Source organism: Symphalangus syndactylus, chromosome 3 (genome assembly GCF_028878055.3).
Source record: "Symphalangus syndactylus isolate Jambi chromosome 3, NHGRI_mSymSyn1-v2.1_pri, whole genome shotgun sequence".
In the NCBI taxonomy this organism is placed as follows: domain Eukaryota; kingdom Metazoa; phylum Chordata; class Mammalia; order Primates; family Hylobatidae; genus Symphalangus; species Symphalangus syndactylus.
Window position 1 is genome coordinate 102,731,540 of NC_072425.2, and position 26,762 is coordinate 102,758,301.

The 26,762-nt window shown below is 37.7% G+C and overlaps 1 protein-coding gene across 13 annotated transcripts in view; it reads right to left on the reverse strand.

Annotated features, from left to right (window-relative positions):
- C1GALT1 (core 1 synthase, glycoprotein-N-acetylgalactosamine 3-beta-galactosyltransferase 1) overlaps positions 1 to 26,762 on the reverse strand; it is a 123,348-nt gene that overhangs the window by 45,088 nt on the left and 51,498 nt on the right. For 2 of the 13 annotated variants that reach the window (XM_055272615.2, XM_055272618.2), the window contains exon 2: positions 21,269 to 21,461. The exons of 10 other annotated variants lie outside the window; for them this stretch is intronic. The gene's annotated coding sequence lies outside the window, so the exon portion shown is untranslated. Of the gene's footprint in view, positions 1 to 21,268; positions 21,462 to 25,942; positions 26,675 to 26,762 lie in introns of those variants that run through there. One more of the 13 variants, XM_063637091.1, reaches the window with a different exon arrangement.

A 26,762-nucleotide genomic window follows, 5' to 3' on the forward strand; every position in this document is an offset into this window, starting at 1 on the left:
TAAGTTTACTAAGCATTTATTATATACCAGAAGCTGTCCATACATTATTTCATCTTAAATAAAATTTAATTTCAATGTCCTTTTTCATTCTCACTAAGCCCATCTGCAGATTAGGAAAGAGAAATTTTAAAAAGGTAATTTTAAACAGGTAATTCATATAGGTTGACACAATCAGAAGGAGCCACAGTTTGAATATAGGTCTGTGGGCTTAAAAAGCCCATGCCCGGCTGGGCGTAGTGGCTCACACCTGTAATCCTAGCACTCTGGGAGGCCAAGGCAGGCGGATCACCTGAGGTCAGGAGTTCAAAACCAGCCTGGCCAACATGGTGAAACCCCATCTCTACTAAAAATACAAAAATTAGCCGGGTGTAGTGATGCATGCCTATAATCCCAGCTACCTGGGAGACTGAGGCAGGAGAATCACTGGAACCTGGGAGGCAGGACTGCAGGACCGAGATCATGCCACTATATTATAGCCTGGGTGACAGAGCAAGACTGAGAAATGTAATGGAAAGGGCATGGGCTTTTTTTTTTTTTTTTGGGACAAACTCTTCACCTAATCACCACTAAACAGCAGAGGGCAATGGGCAGTGAAAGTAGAGGTCTGGGAAATATAACCCTAAAAATCAAAATTGCTTTGAAATATTTTGTGAAAGCCAAAGGTACAAACCAACAATCACCACTACAACAATAAAAACAACTTCATGTATTTCTGGAATGGCTGACTAGGTTCTTTTAGAACAACCAAGTACAATCAGAAAAACTGAACAAAATGTAAAAAAATATAAATATACATTTGAAGACATTGGTAAGATATAAGGCAGTGAGAATTAGTAGGGCCAAAATCTGGAAGAAGGAAGGAAAGAGGCAGACCAGACATATGGCACAGCTCTATCCTCAAGACAATGACTGATTCTGAAAGAGAAAACAGTAACGGCAATAAAGCTAAGCAAAAATTAATGTCCAAAGTCTGCTTAGAGAAGAGGTCCTGAAAAACACCTATGCTCGTATCAAGGACTCTGAAAGGCTACAATCCGAGAATAAGAACAAAACAAAAACAGACCAATCTTTACAAGGGCTGAAGTCTACGTTGGAGTCATCTCAGCCACTGACTGGATGATCTGCCCTAGCCTAACTGCAAAAATATTCTCCTGGAGAAATATAAAATCATGAAGAACCTCAAATTATCACTACTTTTTTTTTTCTCGGTATACAACATGGACAAAATTTTGATACACAATGTCCAAAACAGCCAGGCATCAAGATGAAAATTACGGCTAAACACAAGAAAGTAGACAATAGAAACAGAACCAAAAGACTCAAATAAGATTTTCATATCTTTAGCTTAGAAATAACTATTCTTAATAAAGTCAAGAAATTAAATGGCAAGATTAAGAAATTAGGCATAGAATAGTCACAGCTGAAGAAAAAAATTAATAACCTAAAGAGCTAGGTCAGAAGAAAGTATGCAGAATGAAGTATGGAAAAACAAATGGATTGAAAAAGAATTGAGCAAAAAAACAGAATAAAGTGAAAGGGTCTAATTTGTTAACTGGAACCTTTGAGGGAAGAGACGTATAACTCAGGAGAAGTGATATTTAAAGAAATAATGACTGAATATTTTCCAAAACTGACAGAGTACCAACCCTCACATTAAAAAAAAAAAATCTACAAAACCCAATGAAGATTACAAAGAAAAAGAAAACATTACCTAAGTACATCAGTCAAACTACTGAAAACCAAGGACAGAGAAAAAAACTTAAAAGGTGTAATAAGATTGATAGCTGACTTTTTAGCAGAAACAACAGAATCAAGACTGCAGTGAACTATTTTTAAAGTGCTAAAAGAACAGAACTACCAACCTAGCATTCTGTATCCAGCAAAAATATCCTTCAAGAATGAGCCTTAAAAACATGTTCAGAAAAACAAAACCTAAGTGAATTTATCACTAACAGGTCTATTCTAATTCTTTAGGCAGAAGGAAAAGAATTTCAGATAAAAATTCAGAGATGTAGGAAGGAAGAGAGAGTCATAAAAAGGGTATGTATGTAAGTAAATCCAAATAAATATTGGCTATAAAACATTTTATGAAAGTCTCACAAGATATTAGTATTATTACCATTAAAACAAATTACAAAAGTGACATCAAAAAGTGTAAGGAGGATCCATAGAGTTTAAGAGCTCTAAAGTCATTTCACTGTCCAGGAGTTGTTAAAAAAATAATAATAATAATTAATAATAGCCTTTAAAAGACCAAGGATGTATAATATAATCTCTAAACAAACAAACAGTAAAACAATATAATTAAATTCAAATACAAAAAAATGAAATGGGAAAATACCCCAAATCAAGGCAATGTTAAAAAAAAAAAAAAGGGAATATAGAATAGATGAGACAAATAGACAATAAATACTAAGGTGGTTGATTTAAAACCAAACATACCAATGATTATATTAAAAGCAAATAGACTAAAAACTACAATTAAAAGATAAAGATTGCCAGCCAGACTCGAGAAAAATAAACCCATCTACATGCAGCTTACATATTAAATATAAGAGACACATATTAAATATATTTATAAAGTTGAAAGCAAAATAATAGAAAGATTTACCATACAAACAGTAATAAAAGGAAAGCTTACTGACACCACAAAAAACACTAATAGTTACATGGCTTGTTCTCTGTGACATTCATTAAGCTCTACATTTATGATTTTATATACTTTTCTGTATTAACATTTATTTCAGTAAAAAGTGTATACAAAAACCCCTTCATGTGTCTTCTTTATCCCATTAAGTACATACTTAATACATTCATATTTGATATAAAAATATTTATCCCAAAATCTACAAGTAAAATTGACATGCCATGACAACACACCACACCATGCTTATGCTGCATTATGTATCTTATATTTCAGGCTCTCTCCTTAACTGTAATTCCAGTTTGGAAAGAACAACCCTAAGAAGAAGAGGAGAGGTGACGGAACAGCACAGTATAAGCAAAGTTGCCTTGAGATGTAAATTAACCATCGGAAACTATCAGATACTTGTTTACACCTTTTCCTCTATCTTAACTGTACCTTCAAGTTCAGAAAGGTAGGCCTTCATAGATGATGAGTACATAGCCCCACTCAACAATCCCTCTCTCCACCCTCAATCAAATTTCCCACAGGAAAAGCAGAAACAAGTTTACCATGTCTTTCTGCTGTTTTCTCTGATGAGGGGGTCTCAAATTCTCCCTCCCTACTGCCCTCTTTCCCTCATTCAGATTGGCCGTTAGTGAAATCTTTATATCCAAAAGATACAATAAAACATATCCCTCCTGTCTTAAGTGATTGTTTTCAAATTCTAAATATCTTGATTGTCTGAGGCCCAGTTCATTAGACCTTGCTCTAACCAGAAATCTTGGTTTGAAATTTCATTCAAACAGCCAGAGAACTGATTATTCAACTATCTGTTTGATATTATACAAGTCCTTCCTTTAGCAGTATACATGATCAAGACAATCTACAATAGACGTATGTGATGTGAAAGTACCATGAATTGAAAACATGAAGCTAAGAGAAGTAAATGAAAGGTGTTTTAACTCTTAATTTCTTATGGAGAAAGACAAGCAGAATATGATAGAAGCAGTGAACCTGGAGGAAGACTTTTAAGGTAACATTAGCAGATACTGAGGTGTCACTCTCTACATCCTCTGATTCTTTCACTAACACTTTGCCTTACAGCACACTGATCTTGATTTTCCATTGCTTTTTGTCCTAGCTATGATTTTGCCTTAATACCATATATAGCCACTTCACCATCTCAGAAAGGAACAAAGACAGTATTTTACTGCTGCAGTCTACCGCTCCTGGCACTGGAGAAGAAAGCAGTAGTCACAATGCCATTCAGTACCACTTAGGCAGAAAGCACTGTGACTGAGAAGAGGAAGGACTGCAGGACCAGAGAAAATCCCTATTTCTAACATCATAGTGGATATCCGAAGTTAAAGAAGTGCTAACCCAGCTCCATCAACTACGAATACTAACATGCTACTCAATCATTTTCCAAGGACATGTTGAGCTTCACAACAAGCCTACTTCTATAGCACAAAAAAAGTTACTGTTTGTGGAAAGCTAGTGAAGTACTTATGGACACAGTTTTTCTTAGCTGAAGAGGCACTTTTTAAGCAAGGCATCTTTCCTGGAGTGAGTGTAGGGAAAATTGACTTATTGGTGTTACATAATTGTTTTTAACTTTAAAATGTTTTGTGATGCTGTCTGATGCCTGTCATACTCTCTTACTCTTCTCCAGAGTATCAGCACACTCAGAATGTGTTGGTTCCTCTTGTATTGTGTTTACCACATTCCTTCCAATTTAAAGGACTCCTGCCTTATGACTAAATAACTGTCAACTCCCATTTTTTTTTTCCTGCTCCTAGAATAAAATAGGCATCTCATGGGAGTAGAATGCACCCCAAAGCTCACTCAGATTTTTGGCAAAAATCATGTCCACAAGAGTGTTGAGGTAGACTAGACCGGAAAAAGACACAGCTTAACCACATTGCACATTATGAGGCCTTAAATACATATTTCTTTGAATTGAGTGGGGGAAGTTCTTAATGCCAAGTGCTTCCAAACCTGATGTGTAATCAGAATAGCTTGAGGATATTTTAAAAGTACAGATTTCCAGGCTTGACAACTGAGGTTTCAGATACAAAAGAACTCCCGGGACAACTAAAATTTACATTTTAATTTTATTTTTAAAGGGACAGCTTTATGTTATTCATTGTTAAAAAAGCATTTAGAAGGAAGAAATCATCACAAGTCCTACTACCCAGAAACAATAATCATTAATATTTTGTGATTATCATTACAGGTTTATCTCCAGCAATAACAAAAATAGGAGAGGTAATTACAGTTAACATTTGAGCCCTGTACTAACAGCATCTGCAAACTATAAAGTACGGACTAATATTCCGATTTACAGATGAATTCAGACACAGAGAGTCACACTAGCAATCTGAATCAGAATTCAGACTCTTAACCACTTTGCTATTATGTCTTAGTCCATTTTCTGGTATTTATAACAGAACGACTGAAACTGGGTAATTTATAAAGAGAAAGAATTTATTTCTTACAGTTACGGAGGCTAGGAAGTCCAAGGCCAAAGAGGGCACATCTGGTAAGAGCCTTCTTGCTGTTGAGGACTCTTCTCTAAGAGTCTCGAGGTGGCACAGAGCATCACATGGCATGAGGGATACGCATGCTAACGTGTTAGCTTAGGTTTGTTTCTCTTCCCTTTCTTTATAAAGCCAACAGTTCCCTTCCCATGATAACCCATTAAGTTATTAACCCATTAATGGATAAAACCATTCATGAGGGCAGAGGTCTGTCTCATAAACCAATCACTTCCTTAAAGGCCCTATTAATATTGCCAAACTTGGAATTAAATTTCAACATGCGTTTTAGAGAGGACAAATATTCAAACCATAACACTACAGTTTTACAGAATGGGAACTGTATTACTCATCTCATTTTTAAAGATTTAACATATTAGATTTATTTGAATTTATAGGAAATAAAGGAAAGAAAATGAATCTAAAAAATCTGAATGTCACCTAGACATTTGTAATATGACCCCCATCCTCTAAAGGATCCCTCTAAAAATTAAGATGAGTTTACAAAGAAACAGAAAGGAGTTGGAGGGCTCTTATTAAATAAGCTCAATTTTAGGCAGTATCTATTGATTTCTTGCTGTGAAATGTGGAAATCAGCATGGATACACACATGTACAAATATATATATACATATACATACACACACACTCCCTCTGCCACAACCAATTTTTGTTAACTGCTTTTATTTGGTAAAAATGTACATAGTTTACATTATATGAACTATGAACTGTAATTCCATGACTGCTTAATCCTGGATCTACATTAAACTAGATTCCATGCTCGCCAAGAGTCCTTTTTAATCACAACTCTTCTAAATTTGAGTTTTTCATTAATATCATGTTTTTGTTAGCTGGGTTTCAGCAAGTAGTTTTTTTAATGGTGCTAATCGGTGCCATACCTGAAATTCTTGCAGGCTTCAGAATGTCTGCTATTGCACAAACTTTCTTCTCCCTAAGAACTTTGTAAATATTACTCCATGGTCTTCTTACATGGGTGCCAGAGAATTCTGAGGATAGAGCCTTTATCCTCTTCTTTTTTGCTTGGTTTTCAGCCACTCCACTAGTTCAAGAATATTCTTTCACTAAGATTTTAATGCCCTTTACCATGAGCGCATGTCTTCCTCCTTTCAGGCTTTCAGAAAGTCAGTGTAATTCACAATAAAGTCCCTGAAATTTCTAGTAATTTTTTTTTCAATTTTAACATTTTATACCACATTTTGCCAAGCTGACAATCAGGTACTTCTAATTTTGCTCTGAATTATGATATGCATTTGCTGCATTTACATATTCAAAATATATTCCCTTTTCTAACGATATTAAAATAATTTTTGATACATCTTTATATTTTCCCAAAAGATTTTCCTTATGAAAGTGATATAAATCTTATAGTCACACACCTTACATTTACAATTATAGTACATGTGAGGTACCATGTTAGAAATTTTTATGTTTTTTTCTGATCCTCACAGCAACCTGAAAACTCGATAGCAGTATCCCTTCATATTGCAGATGAAGAAACTGAGTATGAGAAAGGTTAATTAAATTGACCCAAACCAGCCAGCCAACACAGTAAATTGGAATTTTCACCCCCATTTCATTTAAAGTTCACTAGTTTTTCCACACACCACTCTCTCGCCTATAGTTGTCTATTAACTTTCCATATCCTTTCCCTTTCCCTCTAAAATTATCTTTAAATGGAATACTTAAAAGGTTATGTCATCAGTAGGTCCAACAAGAAACCGCTTTTGCTCTATGTATAAATCTTGAGGTGAAAATAAGATATTGAAAAGTCCACGGGCTCTAAGAATGGACTGGGTGGATGTTAATCTTTGCTGAGAGATTGGAACTGATTTCAGACTAAATGTTCATGCCTCTGCTCTTTAATCTTGCCATTAAAAAACTCAAATGTTTCTCTATATAAATTCTTAAACACAAAAGGCAAACACACTGCTAAAGACTTAACCCATACAGTGTTTTCAATATACTTTTCAATAAACAAAAATAAATTTATTAAGTAGAATTTCACTTGCAATAAACCCTCTATAGTTTTCTTCTAATTTTAGGGAATATTTGTATTGTGTTTCTTCCAGTTCCTAGTTATAAGCAGACATAAGCTGCCAAGCTGAGATCTATGTTTTAAAGCTCAAAAATTATTTTCAAATATATAGCACTATGCTATATACTGGGAAAAGCAAAAAGCAAGTATCTTTCCCTGCTTTCCTGGAGTTTAGTTTTGCTAATGATTCAGGGAAATAAAAATAGCAAAGAAACAGTTCGGAAACAATAGAGCGGCACAGCGAAAGCAGTGCTAAGAGGAAAACTTATAGCACTAACTGTTTACATTTAAAAAGGAGAAATAAATTGATTATTTAAGCTTCCACCTCAAGACTCAACATAAAGAGCAAAATAAACCCAAAGAAAGAAGGAATAAAATAAGAGCAGAAATTAATAAAATTTAAAATAGGCATTATTTTAAGTGAACTAACACAGTAACAGAAAACCTTATTAGTTCTCACTTATAAGTGGTAACTAAACACAGAGGACATATGGACACAAAGAAGGGAATGACACCAGAAACTACCTAAGACTGGACGGAGGGAAGAGGGTGAGGACTGAAAAACTATCTATTGGGGACTATGTTTAAATACACCAAACCCCCATGACACACAATTTACCTCTGTAACAAATGTGTATATGTACCCCTGAACCTAAAATGTAAAAAGAAAGAGCTGGTTCTTTGATAAGATTAATAAAATGGACAGCCTCTAAAGATTGAGACACAAACTACCAATAGCAGGAATAATACAGGGGATATTTCTACTGACCCTGCAGATATCAAAGGATAATAAGGGAATACTACAAACAACTCTACACGTATAAATTTGAAAACTTAGATGAAATGGACCAAATTCCTTGAAAAGCATAAACCATCACAATTCACTCAATATGAAATAGATTATTTGAACAGCCATATAATTATTTACAGAAACTGAACTCACAATTTTAAAACTCCCCCACCCCCACCCGACCCCCACAAAAATCTCCAGGTCCAGATGGTTTTACTGGAGAATTCTAACAGATGTTCTAAAAACTATTTTTTAATGTTTTAACATCAATTTTGTACAATCTCCCCCAAAAAGTAGAAGAGGAGAGAACACTTCCCAATTCATTTTATCAAGTTCATATTACCCTGATACCAAAATCCAACCAAGACAGTACAAAAAAAAAAAAAAAAACTAGACTACCCTTCTCAGGAATACAGAAACAAAAATACTTAAAAGTATGAATTAGCATGTTAAGTACTAATACTTAATGAAGTATTAGTATTTAACAAAGTATTAGTAAATAGAATTCAGCATTATGTAAAAAGAATTATGACCAAGTAGAGTTTATTCTGAGTATGTAAGGATGGTTCAATATTTAAAAATCAACACGATTCATCCTATTAACCAAATAAAAAGGAAAATTCACACAAATGAAAAGATGCAGCAAAAATACTTGACAAAATCCAATACTCATGACAAATAACTCTCAGAAAAACAAAAACAGGAGGAATTTCCTTAACTTGATAAAGAACATGTATCAAAAACTAACAGCTAATGCTACACTTAATGGTAAAAGACTGAATGTTTTCACATTAAGATCATGAACAAGGAAAGGATGTCCACTCTCATCACTCTTACTCAATATAGTACTGGAAATTCTAGCCAGTATAATAAAGGAAAAAAATAAAAAGGAGAATGAAGAGGCATATAGATTATAATGGAAAAAATGAAACCATCCCTATCTGCAGATTTGTAGATAATGTGACTGTGAAGGAAATCTCAAGGATTTTGTGAAAAGAAAAATGCTAGAAAGAGTAAATTCAGCAAGGTCACAGGATAAAAGATACACATGCCAAAAGAAATTGTATTTCTATATACTAATAATGAACACAAGGACACTAAAGTAATACAATGCCATTTACAATTGCTCAAAAAAACATGAATTATGTGTAAAGCTAAAAAAACATGTATACGACTTGTATGATAAAAGCTAAATAATGCTGATGAAGAAAATCAAATAAGATCTGAATAAATGAGGATTCATACTGCGTTCATGGAATTAAAAATTCAACTTAGTAAGGAGGTCAATTCTCCCCAAATTGACATGCACGCTTAATGCAATTTCTACTGAAGTTCTAGCAAGATTTTTTTGTAGAGACGGACAAGATTATTCTAAAATTTGTAGGTTAGGGCAAAAGAACTAGAATAGCTGTAGTTTTGAAAACTGAGAAAAAGGGGAGGGATAAGTCACCTCAGTTCAAGACATCATATGGCTATAGAAATCAAGACCTTATAGTTCTGGTGAATGGACACATGGATCAATGGAGCAGAATAGAAAACCCAGAAACAGACCCACATACATATGCTCAACTGATTTTTGACATAGGTACAAATGCAAGTGGTGGCGCAAAGACAGCCTTTTCAACAAATGATGGTGGACATTCCTAGGCAAAAAAATAAATAAACCTAGACCAAAGTCTCACACCTGAGACAAAATTAACTCAAAATGATCATAAACTTAAATGTTAAAACATGCAAGTATTAAACTTTTAAGAAAAACAAAACCTGTGGTATTTAGAGCTAGGAAAAGAGCTCTTAGACTTGGAACCAAAAGCACAATTTATAAATGGGAAAAATTGATATTAAACTTTATCAAAATTAAATCTCTTGCTCTGTGAAAGACCCTATTAACAGAATGGACAAACTACAGACTGGGAGAAAATATTTGCAAAGTACATGTCTTAGATCATTTTCAGCTGCCATAACAGAATACCACAAACATGGTAATTTATGGAGAACAGAAATTTATTTGGCTCACAGTTTTGGAGGCTGGGAAGTCCAAGAGCATGGCACTGGCACCTGGTGAGGGTCATCCCATGGTGGAAGGCATCACATGGCAAGGAAGTGTGCACAAGACAGAGAGAAAAACGGGGCCAAACATCCTTCCTATCAAGAGCCTATTCCTGTGATAATGGCATTAATCCATTCATGAGGGCAGAGGCTTAATGACCTAATCACCTATTAAAGGTCCTACCTCTTAATGCTGTTACAAAGACAATTAAATTTCAACATGAGTTTTGGAGGGAATATTCAAACCATAGCAACACATATCTGAAAAAGAATTCACATTTGAAGTATACAAAGAACTCTTGCCCGGGCACGGTGGCTCACGCCTGTAATCCCAGCACTTTGGGATGCTAAGGAGGGTGGATCACGAGGTCAGGAGTTCAAGACCAGCCTGACCAACATGGTGAAAATCTGTCTCTACTTAAAAATACAAAAAAAACCCAAAACAGCCAGGCGTGGTGGCGTGTGCCTGTAATCCCAGCTACTCCGGAGGCTAAAGCAGGAGAATCGCTCCAACCTGGGAGGCAGAGGTTGCAGTGAGCAGAGATGGCGCCACTGCACTCCAGCCTGGGCGACAGAGTGAGACCCCGTCTCAAAAAAAAAAAAAAGAACTCTCAAAACCAAAAAACCAAGAACAAACAAGAATAAAAATGCAATAAAACATGGGCAAAAGACATTTCACCAAAGATCTATAGATGACAAGAGCATGAAAACATATTCAACATCATTCATTATTAGGAAAATGCAAACTAAAACTACAATATTCTTCTACACACCTACAAAGATGGCTAAAATTTAAAAAATAGTGATACCACCAAATGTTGGTGGGGATGTAGAGAAACTGAATTACTATACATTGCTGGTTGGACCATAAAACAGTGTCAAGCTACTATGGATCAAAGGTAACTATGCAGAGAAAAATATGTTCTAAACCATTAAACCGATTTTTAACTGAGACACTATTCATCTTGACAAAATGGGGAATATACCAAACAAATCTGAATGATATGCCCCCCGTCTGGTAAAGCTTTCCACCCACACACACACCCAATCTCCTGGAGTCTTTTAAAAAAATCACAGAAAATATCAAGATAAATCTCTACTTGCACTTGCCCCAGGTCCCAGATCTCCTATTTACCTGTCTCAGGCAGCTAAATGTCTACAAAGAGACTATCAACCAGCAGCAGCATAAAACTTCAGCTAAAATTTAAAGGGAATGATCCAAATGATGTATAAAACAATTGTCTGTATGTGGAAAGAAGTAAAAGAGGTTTCCCCATCCACACATTTCTTAAGATTAGCTAGAACTGATTCTATTTAAAAAATAAATAGAAATGTAATGACTCTACATAAAAATCTTGCAGTGGAAAAAAAATGAAACACAGGATACAAAATAGAGGTGGAAGACAGTTCTGAATACTTATTCCATGTAAAATAAGGAAGTCATAAACTATACAGAACTGTTTTGTACACATTTAGGAATTGAAGAGATTAAAGAAATTATAGAGAAGTTGACGGATATGAAAGACAGGCAATGGAGAGCCAACAGAGATAACTTATATTCCAAAAAAGAATAGAATAGGAAAAAAGTCTAAGATATAATAAAAGAAAATGCACTGAAATGAAGGCCATATATCTGAATATTTAAAGGCCTCATATATGAACCAGAAAAATGCAATATATACACAGATCAGTATTTAAAAACATCCTGACCTTTATTCTTAAACTCTTTAAGTATCCAGGAAAAAAAGCAAGCAAGGCAAAGGAAAAGCATCACGCAGAACTACAAAGGAAAAACAGGCAGCTTTCTCCTCTGTATCAATATATGGCAAAAGAAATGCTGTAAAAACTGAAGTTTTTGAATGGAAAGACATATGCTCACAGTCTCAGATAATTAGCAAAATGTCATTCAAGAATCAAAATAATAGGAAGACATTTTCAAATACCTACAGATTCAGTACCCATATATCCTTGATATACTACCTAAAGATGTAACTCAGCAAGGAATCTAAATTGAAGAAACGAAATGAAACACCAGCCCGGGCAACATGGTGAAACCCCGTTTCTACCAAAAATACAAAAAATTAGCCAGGTGTGGTGGTGCCCACCTGTGGTCCCAGCCACTCACGAGGCTAAGGTGGGAGGATTGCTGGAGCCTGGGAGGTGGAGGTTGCTGTGAGATCAAGCCACTGCACTCCAACCTGGGTGACAGTGACACCTGGTCTTAAAAAACAAACAAACAAAAACAAAAACAAAACCCATAAAACTCACAAATGGAGAAATCATACAATGAAAGGCTTGGCAAAAGACACGCAATCTCTTCCCATATAAAACTACAGAATCTGTGTGTGGCCAGGCACGGTGGTCCACACCTGTAATCCTAGCCCTTTGGGAGGCTGAGGTGGGGGAATCTCTTGAGGTCAGGAGTTCCAAACCAGACTGGCCAACATGGAGAAACCCCGTCTCTACTAAAAATATTTTTAAAAATGAGCTGGGCATGATGGCAGGTGCCTGTGATCCCAGCTACTGGGGAGGGAGAGGGAGGAGAACTGCTTGAACCTGGGAGGCAGAGGTTGCAGTGGGCCAAGATCGTGCCACTGCACTCCAGCCTGGGTGACAGAGCAAGACTCCATCTCCAAAAAAAAAGAAAAACCTGTGTGTGATAATTATGCAACAAAGCAGAAATGTTATTATCCCAGAAAGAAAAACTCTATAAAATAAAATGACATTAATTTATGTTATAGTTAGGCAAAAATGGCATTATGTTGCCAATTGAAATGAAGTGGCGGATAGGAGAGAATGCGCTTATAAGAAGTATGTGTTCTAATTTCATCCCGTAAGTAACTCAATTGTCATTTTTTAAAAAACAGCTTAACTACAAAAATCTTCCTTCACACATGCATAAAACAAAAAAAAAAACTCACATACCTGTCATACAGATTGAATTATAATAAAAAATTTGGCATATTTACTTTATTCTTTCTTCAAATGATTATAGTATTTTAATGCAAATCTTAGACATAAAGTCATCTCATTTCTACATACTTCTGTATACCTCTCTGAAAATATCAACATTTTCTTAAAAGCCACAATGCCATTACTAAATGCCTAACAAATTAGTAATAATTTGGAATCATCTAACCCACAGTCTGTAATCAAATTTCCACAACTGTCTTCTGTAATCAAACTGTCTCAATTAGGACAAAAATGTCTTTTCGCAGTTGGTTTGTTCAAATCAGAATTCAAGTAGTATTCATGTTCACAGATAAAATGAAAAAGTAACACTTTGTATAATAGCTATTAAACATAAAAACCTCAATGAAACACAGATTTCTATTTAAAAGAAAGCTAATTATCAAACCTGACTCAAGAGACACAACCTAACAGACAACCAGACAACCATAGAAAAAATAAAAGTTGTCAAAGAGCCAGACTTCAAAAAGGTCCAGACTTTCCTGGATGAAGTCTCTCAATCTTTCAAAAAACGATTTTTGGACTACATAAATCATTCCAGAAAATTAAGGAGCAGAAATTAACCAATTCTTCTTTAATATAAAAGTTTGATGACATTATCTGACAAACAGAACCCAAAGAACAGCATAGAAAACTTCAGTCTGATTTCACTCCAATTAAAGAGAATGCAGCGCAATTAGTAGTAGTTATTGTAAGTTGGGTCTTTTGGCAGTAAGCTCTAAGATGAGGCGCTTGTGTCAAAGTGATTTATTAGAAAGTATTCTATGGAAAAACTTGTAGAGAAACAGGACAGGAAAGGGAAGGAAGCTAAGCAAGGGTAAGACACCAAGGAAGGTCCCATAGAGGGTAATTTTAGCTCACTCCCTCAGGGTAGCTCTGGTGTTAATGTAGGTCACACCTCAGAGTTTACTCATATCATTAATCATTGGTTAAGGGCTGTCCTCAGGAAGTAAATTTTCCAGACACTTCCACGGCATGTACATTGGCAAAACAGGCTCTGGCATGGTGAGGGTGGCCTTGCAACAAGCCTTAGGAGCTAGATGTTGAGAATCAACACACACTAGGAGTCTGAGAGCAGGAAGGAAACACAGGCCTACGGAGAGAGCACTGGCATCATCTGCTACAGTAATTTTAGGATATGGAAAGCTAAAAACCACTTTGTTTGGATTTGCATTATGGAATTCCTAAGAGGTTGAGCAATATATCACTCCAGTGGGATCATCCTACAGTTAAAAACCACTGGTGATTAGTCCCAACAACTTGTACAGATATTTCAATTAGCTTTTTATTAGTTAATCTAAATTACCAACACCAGTTATGAATCACCAGACATTTTAAGGAATGGTTCTGATAAGAAAAAGACAAACATAGTCACATTTAAATGAACTTGGTAGAGATTATGCAATGAGATGAAAACTTAAAAACAAAATACCACCATTAATATCTTGAGAGGGAAAAGATGCCATGCCATTGCATTCATGAAGAACAAGATATCAGTTTTTAAAAATCAGAAGACAAAAGACTCCTAAAAATTAAAATATAAGAAAATTGAAAACCTCAAATAGAACAGCTGTAAATCAGATAAAGAAATCTCCCTGAAAGTAAGCAAAGTTAAAAGACAAGAAAGACGAGGTGATGGAAAATAAGAAAAAAAATTGTGAAAACTAAAGATCACTTTTGAGGTCCAGATAAAACAGAAGAGGAAATCATGAACTCAGTATTTCAAAGACATTTTCATTTTCACGCTGAAAGGATTCAATGATACCCAGCACAGTAAATAAAAACAGACCCATAAAGACATATCATGAAATCGCAGAACATGTGGGTCAAAGAAGCCATCCTGCAAGCTTTCAGAGACAGGAACAAAAGGTCACATACAAGAGACCAGAAAATACATGGTTCTGGACTTTTGTACAACACTGAAAGCTAAAAAGCAGTGGAGAAAATCCTTTGAAATTCTGAGGAAAAACAACTTTCAACTTAGAATTTTATACCCAAACTATGCAACAAGTGCGAGGGAAGAATAAAGATACTTTTGGGCCGGGCGCACCTGTAATCCCAGTACTTTGGGAGGCCGAGGCTGGCGGATCACAAGGTCAAGAGATTAAGACCATCCTGGCCAACATGGTGAAACCCATCTCTACTAAAAATACAAAAATTAGCTGGGCGTGGTGGTGCATGCCTGTAGTCCCAGCTACTTGGGAGGCTGAGGCAGAAGAATCGCTTGAACCCAGGAGGCGGAGGTTGGTTGCAGTGAGCCGAGATCGCACCACTGCATTCCAGCCTGGTGACAGAGCGAGACTCCATCTCAAAAAAAAAAAAAAAAAGAAGAAGAAAGATACTTTAAAGACATGACAGATTTTGTTTAGATCAATGCTCAGCATATACCATATTTTAAAGCACCAGTAGGACACTGATGTAGAAATGTTGAGCAAGCTGTTGGAGATACAGGTCTGGGGACTGGGAGAAGTTTCAGAATTGGTCACCTGTATATTTGAATTACAAATTAAAAAGAACAGTCAAATCTAAAATATAATATAGCAAATAAAAATAGCTAACACTGAGTAATTATTCATTGAAAAGGATATTCTTCTAAGTGCTTTATATTAATTTACCATAACTTTCCACAACCCTATGCTGGCTAACAGAGTTGTGTAAATTCCTATTAATTTTAATTGCTTGCTATATGGCCTACTACTATAAAAAACTCAAAAGACAAGATTCTCTTTAGCACACTCTCCTCTTTTTACTCAGCCACTCAACTCTTAATCTAAGAAAATCTTAATAAAAAATAAAAAGCATTTATGAGCAGTGCCTGTACATAATAAGCTTCCAAGTATGTGCTAAATGAAAAAGATTTAATATCCCAAATCAGAATCAATACAAGGTAAAATTATGTAAATTAAGATATACCCACTAAGTAGATTATACAAGTGCTAAATTGTTGAAGATTACATTTTATTATGAAAACATATTAGAACACAAGTGAACACAAATATTTTATATACAATTTCATAAACAATTCCATACAAAATTTTATAGACAATGTTATTCCAATTATGTGCTTAAAAAAAGTGATACTAAAAAGAGACTAGAATAAACCAAAATATTTAAAATGCTTCTAAAATTTCAATTGTATAAGGGCCAACTAAGATTTTTTCTAAATTGAGTTTAATGAATATATATTTCTTGAGCAGCTCTCAAAAATTAATCTTAGGATCCCTTTAAACTCTTAGTGAAGATCTCCAAATAGTTTTTATTTATGTAGGTCTTATCTATTGATTAGATTTTTATTAGAAATTAAAACTGAAAAAATTTTTTTTTTTTTTTTTTTTTTTGAGACGGAGTCCTGCTCTCTCGCCCAGGCTGGAGTGCAGTGGCGCAATCTCGGCTCACTGCAAGCTCCGCCTCCTGGGTTCAAGCCATTCTCCTGTCTCAGCCTCCCCAGTAGCTGGGACTACAGGCACCCACCAGCACACCCGGCCAATTTTTTTGTATTTTTAGTAGAGACGGGGTTTCACCATGTTAGCCAGGATGGTCTCGATCTCCTGACCTCGTGATCCACCCATCTCGGCCTCCCAAAGTGCTGGGATTACAGGCGTGAGCCACCGCACCCGGCCAAAACTGAAAAATTTTTAAGGCTTTATTTTTTTTCAGAGTAGTTTTAGATTCACAACAAAACTGAGAGGAAGGAGGAGAACAGAGATTTCCCAATACTCTCTGCCCCAACACATGCCTAGCTTCCTGTATCAACATTCCTCACCAGAGGGTACATTTGTTATAACTGATAAACCTACACTGACACATCATTATCACTCAAAGTCTACAGTTTACATTATGGTTCACTTTTGGTGTTGTACATTCTATGGGTTTGGACAAATGTACAATGATACATACCTGTCATTACAGTATAATAGAATATTTTCATTCCCCTAAAAGCCTGTGTGTAAACTATTCAAAATAGTGACGTTAAACCCTCTACCTGTTAACACAAATAATGTATTTTATGAAAAATAACATTTCCGAGCCAGGCGCGGTGGCTCACGCCTGTAATCCCAGCACTTTGGGAGGCCGACGCGGGCAGATCACGAAGGTCTGGAGATCGAGACCATCCTGGCTAACACGGTGAAACCCCATCTCTGCTAAAAAAAAAAAAAAAAATACAAAAAATTAGCCAGGTATGGTGGCGGGCGCCTGTAGTCCCAGCTACTCGGGAGGCTGAGGCAGGAGGATGGTGTGAACCCGGGAGGCGGAGCTTGCAGTGAGCCGAGATTGCGCCACTGCACTCCAGCCTGGGTGACAGAGCAAGACTCCATCTCAAAAAAAAAAAAAAATAGAAACATGGTTTGAGATTTATACCAATTTGATTTTAAACCCAATTACAAGGTTTTCTGCAATCTTTGGAAGGTGCTACCAAATGAGGACCTTTCCAAGTGTTAAATATTGTACTACGAACCAAAGATATAGTCACTAGCACATCTTCTACTGTTTCAATGTAAACTCTCAGAAGGCAAAATAAGGCAAAATAGAGTATCTTACCTCTCAGAGTTGCTATGATTCTTTTTATGAGACACTAGTGCAATACACAATAACTAGCTTGTAATGAGGGGGCAAAGCAGCTCCCCTTATTCATCCCCTACTCCCAAATCTAATATCTCTACGTTGCTCCATTTTAACCACTCTGATGACACTTTTCTTCTTCCATTACTTGATCATTTTTCGTTGGGCCAATAACTTTTACTACTCTCTGCGAACAACCCCATAGAGACTTCACCTAACAGTCTTGTTTTAAAAATACAATATTTTCCAATGCCACAAAATTAAATCCAACTGCTTAACTTGGTACACAGGGTCTAGCTCTAGTTCACCTTTCTGCCATTTTATTTCTGACATTCCCTATCCCTAAGCCTACACTGAGCCTTTCTCCAAGTCTTCCATGGCCTTTTATACAGATGACTGACCATTTTAGTCTTTATGACTGGAGTGCCTGGCCTGATTTTGTCTATTCCATAGACCTGTAACTAACTTTTTTTTTTTTTTTTTTTTTTTGAGACGGAGTCTCGCTCTGTCGCCCAGGCTGGAGTGCAGTGGCGCAATCTCGGCTCACTGCAAGCTCCGCCTCCCTGGTTCACGCCATTCTCCTGCCTCAGCCTCTCCGAGTAGCTGGGACTACAGGCGCCCGCCACCACGCCCGGCTAATTTTTTGTATTTTTAGTAGAGACGGGGTTTCACCGTGGTCTCGATCTCCTGACCTCGTGATCCGCCCGCCTCGGCCTCCCAAAGTGCTGGGATTACAAGCGTGAGCCACCGCGCCCGGCCGACCTGTAACTAACTTTTAAAGGTTATCTTAGTTTCAGCACTTTCCACTGCTCCCCTTCCCTAACTCCCATGGCCAAACTATAATACTATCCCATCAAGTTTTTCCTTATTCCTTCATTTACACCTTTACTATATACTCATCAGTAAGGCTTCCCCCAAATGGCAGCTATGGGCTCATGTGTCTTTCTCCTGCCAGTACCTAACATACTGCTCAGCTTGCAAAAGCCATCTAGTTTTTTGCAGTGGGGAGGGGAGAGCTACAATTGAAATGATTTTTCTAAATCGGTATCTATGCTGCCTGATTTACCAAACAAAACTGTTTCTGGGCCAGGCATAGTGGCTCATGCCTGTAATCCCAGAATTTTAGGAGGCCAAGGTGGGAGGATCACTTGAGCTCAGGACAAGGCTGCAATGAACTATGATTGTACCACTGCACTCCAGCCTAGGCAACAGAGTGAGACTCTGCTTCTTTAAATAAATACATAAAAACAACAAAAGAACTGCTTCTGTTGTATTTCAGATCATGCCTACACCTCTGAAGTTTTCAAGTTTTCTCAAAGCTTTTAAAGAAGTTTCTATCTTATTAAACAAAACGGAATAAAAATGAAATAATTCATCAGTGAATAAAGCATGTGCCCACATAATCATTAAGATTTTACCCACTGCCAGGTGCAGGTAGCATGTGCCTGTAGTCTCAGCTACTTAAGAGACTGAGGCAGGAGGATCACTTGTGAATGACCACTACACTGCAGCCTGGGTGATACAGCAAGACCATGTCTCTTAAAAAAAAAGGCGGGGGCGGGGGGGGCAGGCAGGGGAATTCCTTCTCTCAGCTTCGGAGCCCCCCACCCCCCCAGCTCCCTGGCTCTGTATGGGGGAGCTTCTTCCTTCTACCTTCTTTCTTCTTTCTGGCCTATTAAACTCTCCGCTCCTTAAAACCCTTCCATGTGTGTCCATGTCGTTTTATCTAAACCAGCATGAGTACCAAGAACCCTGGTGTTCCTTCACTCATCAGAACCGTTATCATTTTGGTGCACTGGCCGGTAAAGGAAGTTCATTCACCAGACTGATGAGTATGTAGCGGATTTCAACTTTAAATCTGTTCTATAATCTCAATGCTCTCTTCCATCCACCCTGTCGCCAAATTTTCTCTTTTTATCGGCAGTCTCTTACCCTCTGTGTGTGTGTCTAATGTGCAGGAATCCTCACAGTTTAGGAAAAAAAGATCTGTTAGAAAAGACAGAGAATCACAGCAGGCAGTAACTCAATAACTCTCTCTCTTTACGGCTTCTCTGGGAAGCACATGGTTATTTCTAAGCCACTTAGTAGAAATCAGGCTCTAGGACTCTTCTGAGAACGAAAGTTTCTGCTTTTAAGTTAGGAGTAAAATGTCTTCGACAGCCAGATTTTAGTCCCGATATTGTCCCATCAGTGGGAAAACGGCCATTCTATTCCTATGTTCTTTTAAGGCATCTATTCTGTCTCCGATTAAGATAGTACTTAATTAGTAAGGGAAGTTTAAGTTCGGAAGTTAACCAGAACTGTTTTCTTTTAAGGGTAAGTGCTTTAGCATGGGCCGTAATAGCAGGCAATCTATAGCACATTGCCTCCGTTAAAGGAGCCTTGCCCAAAGGCGACGCAGTCTCTCCAGACGGTTTTTTTTTGGGGGGGGGGGGGCGGCGATCCAGGCAAATCACACTGGTTCTAGTAAGTCAAAGAGAAATCACACAAGGTGGATAAGCTAAGGCTGCTTGGGTAGATGTGGTTAGCCCCATCACTTAGCTCATCTGCATCCACAGCTTGGAGGACCACGCCTACAACCATGGGGGAGTACATTTAAGAAAGTGCCAGAATCCAGATACTGGGGAGGTAAGACATTCAGAGGATACTCCCTGTCTCCTCCTCCACTCTGGGTCATACAGAAAGGAAGGAGACTAAGAAAATGCTTTTATTTTCGCTTCTTTTTCTAAATGGGTAATAAATTATCTTCAGCTTGCACCCCTTTGGAGTGCACTCTGAAACACTGGAACTTCCTTAACCTCAGAACTTTAAAGAAAGCAACTCATTTTCTTTTGCACGAGAGCATGGCATTTCTACTAAACCTCTGCAAGCGTTGTAAGATCAACTCAGATCTTTTAGCAACCATATTGGGCAGGCCCAGGGAAAATAGTTCCCCCAAATTAAAAAAAAGTAACTTTCAGGGAAATCATCTGAGGGTCCCCCTTATTTGGGGCACCTTCAAGTTCCCTGCTCATTGCAGGACCTTAGGCAAGTAAAAGGAGACTTAGACTGATTTTCTAATGACCCTAATAGGTATAAACTTTCCAAAATTTAACTCAGGTATTTAACCTCACACGGTAGGATGTTATGTTGCTGCTAAGTCAAGCCCCTCACTGCAGCTAAAACAGGCAGCTCTGCAAGCAGAAGAGAATTTTGGAGATAAGCAATATGTCTCCTATAGTACGCCAAAAGGGAAAAGAAAAAATAGGGAAGCCAAAGAAATAGGGGAAACACCATTCCCAATAGGAAGAGAGGCAATACTTCTTGAAAACCCTAACTGGAATTCCTATGGTGTTTTTCCTTCTTTCGCGGTTTAAAATGGCATCTGTCTCTTTTATAATGTTCTTCCAACCTGAAAAAGGTTAATTTTCCAAACCTTAAAATGCTTGGCTTAAAGTTAAGCTAGGGGGAAGGGAACCCAGAAGTCTGATATGCTGGCAAAAGCACAAAAATTTCTTACCAATCGGGCTTTTGGCTTTTCTCTCCCTGCACAAACCGGCAAAAGGGATAATAAGGATCATTGTTTATATTCTCTGTAAATTTATAATTAATGAAGAAGAATTTGTGAGGTTGGTCTTAAGTTATAAACAATCTGGTGTGCTTTGCATGTCTTTCTGTATGGTTCTGTCAAAGAAAAGGTACCTTAGGTTAGGATGCAGGCCCAGGACTCCGTAAGCCTGCTGTTCAAGCCAGCCCAGCAAAGTGGTCAGTGGCAAACTTAGCTACAGCCTCCATCTTGTTTCATGTGTTTCATGATCTGTAACCACGTGGCAATACTTTGTTTTAGTCTCCACCATTTTACAATGGTGGCTGTCTTCTTGTGCTAAGTCAGTTCCTGGGTGAGGACCACAAAATCAGATAATCCAGTTAGTCAATCTGGATGGTACTAGCTGATCCATCAAGGGCAGGGTTTACAAAGTATCTTAAGCCTGATCTTGAGAGCTGTTTACGGAGGGTCAAAATCTTGTAGCCTCCAGCTGCATGGCTCCTGGGCCAAGGTTTCTAATCTTGTAGCTAGTTTCCTGGTCTGGTCCCCAGGTAAGAGGGAAGTATATCATGGCAAGTGGCTATTATCATCTTTGTTTTTGACTGTAGAATGTAAACCCGGCTCCTCCCAAAGTTTGTTCCACCTACCCCCAGGAAGGGCAAGGACAGCTTGGGGGCTGGAAACCAAATGGAGTTGTTTGGGTTGGATCTCTTTCACTGTCTCAGTCACAATTTTGAAAATACTTTGTACACTCTCAGTTGAGTAATAACCTGATTAAGGCTTGTTGGTTTCACCTGTGAGGTTACTTTGGAAAGTTCGAAAGCCAAAAATCTTAACTGCTTGGCATGGCTAAAGTAACAGGGGATTTGAAAGGATTTCCTTAAAGAGTGCTCAGCTTAATTAAAAGTGGATATTCAAGTTATAGGTATATTTAAAAGGCTTTTATGTTTTTCTCTTCTTGGATCTTGTTTTTCTGGAAAAAGGCTCTCCTCTTCTCAGTCGACTGAATTATTTTTCTCCATTTTTTGTCTTACCACTCTTAATGCATGCATGAGAGGTCCTAAGATAACTTCTGGTACCATGGAACTCCTTGGGAAAAACAGGAGATGCCACAGACCCCGTTTTGGGAAAAAAACCTTTTTTTCCCTCATGAAATCCCAGGAATTAAAAGGACATGGATCCCTCTCAAAATCAAAGGCTCTATTCTGTTTTGCATTGTGTTATCTACTGTGTTTTAAGTTTGGGGGTATCAAATTACTTCACATTATGAAAAACTTTGGTGTGTAATAACTAGGTAGAAAATACACTGTAAGGGATGGCTAACAGTAGTTATAAATTAGGAAAGCATGCTCTTGGCCACCTGAAAGATAAGGAAACATCCCCACCCTCCAATGGGACATGAGCCTCCCATCAGGGATGGACTGATTACAAAATAAGCCAATTGGCTTTGGGTTGCCTTGCAATGAAACGCATGGTAGAAGAACTACAGTGTCTTCTCCCATAATATTTATATGTTCTTTTCATAAATTAAGCACTGAAATAAACGCATAGCAAGAAGGTCTTAAGGCACTAATCTGCCCTTTAGTAAAAAGGTTATAAAAGGTTTGTAAAGATTTTTACCTCATGGTGAAAGTGGTTAAAATTAGATGAAATAATCTATAAGGTTTCATTTAAACTAATTGGGTTTAACATTAATAAACTAGTGCAAGGGTAAAATTTGGCTTTAAACAAAATTTTCATGTCATAGTAAAGGCTAATGAAAAGTTTTTGCCTTTTAAGTCATTTTGGCAAAATATTTATGCCAATCTGGAAATTGTCCTTCCTGATGCCTGGCTTTCTGGATGGTTCAGAGGGCCCCTGAAACATTCAGAGAAAAGGTAGACAGAATCATTTGACATGTTTAGTCACATAAGATTGCCATAATGATGTCCAATCTTCTTTAAATTATATTTCGGTAAATAATACTAATATACGTTCCAAAATTGCATGGGATTTCCAAAATTCTAATGCCCAAGTATATGCTATCAATCACAATTAAGGGTAAAGTTACTGTAAGCCACTGAAATAAATTATTTATCAGTCATGTTTTTAACTGTAGCTATCCTGAAAATTTTGTCATTTGCAGACAATTGTTGTCTTGCTTTGTTCCTTCTCAAAAGATGGTTTATAATCAAGCTACATTAAGGACTTTAACTGCAGGTTTTTAATAGCTTTGAAGATTTTAACACTGAAATTGAGAAAGAAGGTATGGGACTCCTAAAGAACTGACATGCTCACAAATATCAAGCAAAACAAGAGTTAACTAAGTGGACTGCACTCAAAAAGTTTAAGCAACTTTTAAACTTTTGCTTGGAATATTGTTGATCCTTGTTTTGTTTTTCAGAGTCAAGGAAACTTATTTTAAACTATTTATGACCTTTAATAATTGAGTAAGGTATACTACTGTAAACAAAATTTGGAGCATGTTTTGTAAGGTCCTCTGAGCTGGCTGCACCATGGTCAAGCCATCGTGACCATTCCCCAGCCTTTGTGATAATGTACTTTGTGATATTACCTGTCCTTGTGAATGTACTTTGTAACATTCCTCCCAGCCCTTGTGACAATACACCCTCCCCTCCCTTGTGAATGTACTCTGAAACATTCCTCCCTGCCCTTGTGAATGTACTTTGTAACATCCATCCCTTGCCCGCAAAAAATTGCTCCTGACTCCACCACCTATCCCAAACCTTTAAAAACCAATGCTAATCCTACCATCCTTCACTGACTCCTTTCTCGGACTCAGCCCACTTGCACCCAAGTGAATAAATAGCCTTGTTGTTCACACTAAGCCTGCTCAGGTGCTCTCTTATAGGGACGTAAGTAACAATGTTCATTTTTCCCCACCTGGTTCCTCTATAATTTGGAGACTACCTGTAAGTACTCTTAACTTATGGCAATATAGTTGTTTGCATTAATGCAATAAGAATCCATTTTTCTTTGTCAACAGGACACAATTGGAAAAACTGGTTATTATACCAAGGCTTTGAGAGAAAGGGTGTGTTTCCCTTTAAGGAATCAAGCTTGACACACAGAACCAATAAAAGCCCCTGGGAGAACTGGCATCATACCTTGTCTACACAGTCCCGGCACAGGGCTCCTAACCTGTAGTCAGTAAAGAACGTCACTTTCTAACAGGTCTGGAAGCTCCAAGTTTCTTGGGACATCAAGAATAGAGGATCACCCAACTCACAGGTATTTGAGGATACAAACCCATGGCTGGACTAGGCTTTAAAGGTCTTACCGAAGATTCCTTGTGGAACAGAGTTTTATCAAAGCCAATCCAAAAGACCTATGTAGAAATAACCATTCTTGCTAACACTTCATACAAATAATCAGGCCAAGTATAAGACTAAAGTTCATTCACAATTAGTTTTACCAAAAATGAGAACTGGAGAGAAAAATTTTGCTCCAAAGCTTATCATACATTTGTCATTAAATCCTAGTCTCATTAATTGTTTTTAAGCTTTTTGCCTACATTTTAAACTAACGCTGCTTATTCCTGTGACTCAAGTGGTAATCTTCTGCAGCTTGGAAGAAAGACAAAGGCATGGGTAATGTAAAAATCTGAATCAGTATACTAGTTCTGGGCAATTATCCTGCAAATTCTGCCAGGTAATGAAACTAAGTAGGGTACCCATAACCCAAAGGTTTCTTTGTTTAGGAAAATAAAACCAAAGCTTCATAGACCGCCAAAGGGAAATTATCTTGGCAAGTAAAATTTTAGATGGAAATTATCTACTACACCACACTTGTGGGAATTGCTATACTCACTCTACTGTTTGCAATAGGGATACACACGGTAGAACCTTCTAACTGAAATATTGGACAGAGTTTCCATTGCTGTTGTATTTTGCTTAATTATTATCCTTAGAACAGGAATAATAGTTACTGACAAGGAAGCATGAAAGTTTTACTATCACTGAGTCTGCTAGGACTGTTTTTGGGTTTAGTAGTGATTAACACCTCTAGTAAAGTAGAGAAAAATCTACAGGTACTTAAAGATCAAATCAAAATTATTGACAGGCTCAGGGAAAACGCCAGCTTCAGCCCTGGGTGGCTACAATCCTTCTTTAATAAATACCAGTCTTCCTTATGGAATTGGTTAACTCCTTTATTAAGCCCTCTCTTGTTTATATGTCTTGTATTGATATTTGGGCCCTTTATACTCAATACTGTATCTCAAATTGTTTCTTCCCACCTAGAAACAATCAAACTCCAAATGGTGCTGCAAACTGAACCACACATGGACATGCCATTCTTCCGAGGATCCTTAGATCAACCCCGGGAGGAGCCCTAGTTGCTGTTCCCCATTTGATGCCCCTTTTCAGCAGGAAGTAGCCAGAAGGAGTTGTTGCCCAAAACCCTCTAACAGCAGTTAGTGTGGCATCTCCACAGGGGGGAATGCTGTAGGAGTTACTAAGAAATTATTTTAGGCAGAGAAGGAAAAGGGATCCTTGGAACGTTTTCATTTTTGAAAGCATCTCCGGAAAAGTTTCTTGCAAAGCCCTGGCTCTTAAAGCCAGGCCAGCAACCTTTCATATGCAAATGCAGGCCATTAGAAACTGGGCCCACCCAAACATGGTGATTCCCACAGCCTTCTTGCCCTTGCCCTACATGTTCCTGGAATCCCCACAAGCGTAGAACATCATGGCACCATGTATTTGCATATTAAAAGCTACAGTGGGAGGGCCAGCTGTTTCATGAGCTACGTGAATGACGTGCCTAGTCAAACCCATCCCCTGAGCCCTATGCAAATCGAACACCACCTTCTCCAGCCTCTGCATATATACCTGGCTGGTGTCCACCGCACTTGGGGTTCCCTTCTCTTGGCTTTGGAGCCTCCCTCCCTCTGTCTCTGTACGGGGGACCTTCTTCCTTCTGCCTTCTCCCTTCTTTCTGGCCTATTAAACTCTCCAATCCTTAAAACAAAAACAAAACAAAACAAACAAAAAAAAGAATTTGCCCACCATGAAATTATGTATGGTCTCATCATTTGAAGCTTTAAATACATTTCTACAATACAAAGCCATAAACTGGACATACAACATGAGCTATACAGATGCTTCGCAATCAAGTTAAAATCAAGTTGGACAAGTCTCCAGTTGAAATTATATTCTTTAAAATAGTCCCACAATTCCAGGTTCAGAAAATAAAAAGTCAGAACAACTTTTTGTTACTGTTCCAAGAGTCACAAATACTTTTTGCAACCTCGATAGGTTCCGTCAGGCTTCTGAGCCCAAGCTAAGTCATCATATCCCCTGTGACCTGCACGTATATATCCAGATGGCCTGAAGTAACTGAAGAATCACAAAAGAAGTGAAAATGGCCTGTTTCTGCCTTAACTGATGACATTACCTTGTGAAATTCCTTCCCCTGGCTCATCCTGGCTCAAAAGCTGCCCCATTGAGCACCTTGTGTCCCCCGCCCCTGCCGGCCAAAGAACAACTCCCTTTGACTGTAATTTCCCACTACCTACCCAAATACTATAAAACGGCCCCACCCCTATCTCCCTTCGCTGACTCTCTTTTGGCACTCAGCCCACCTGCACCCAGGTGAAATAAAAAGCTTTACTGCTCACACAAAGCCTGTTTGGTGGTCTCTTCACACAGA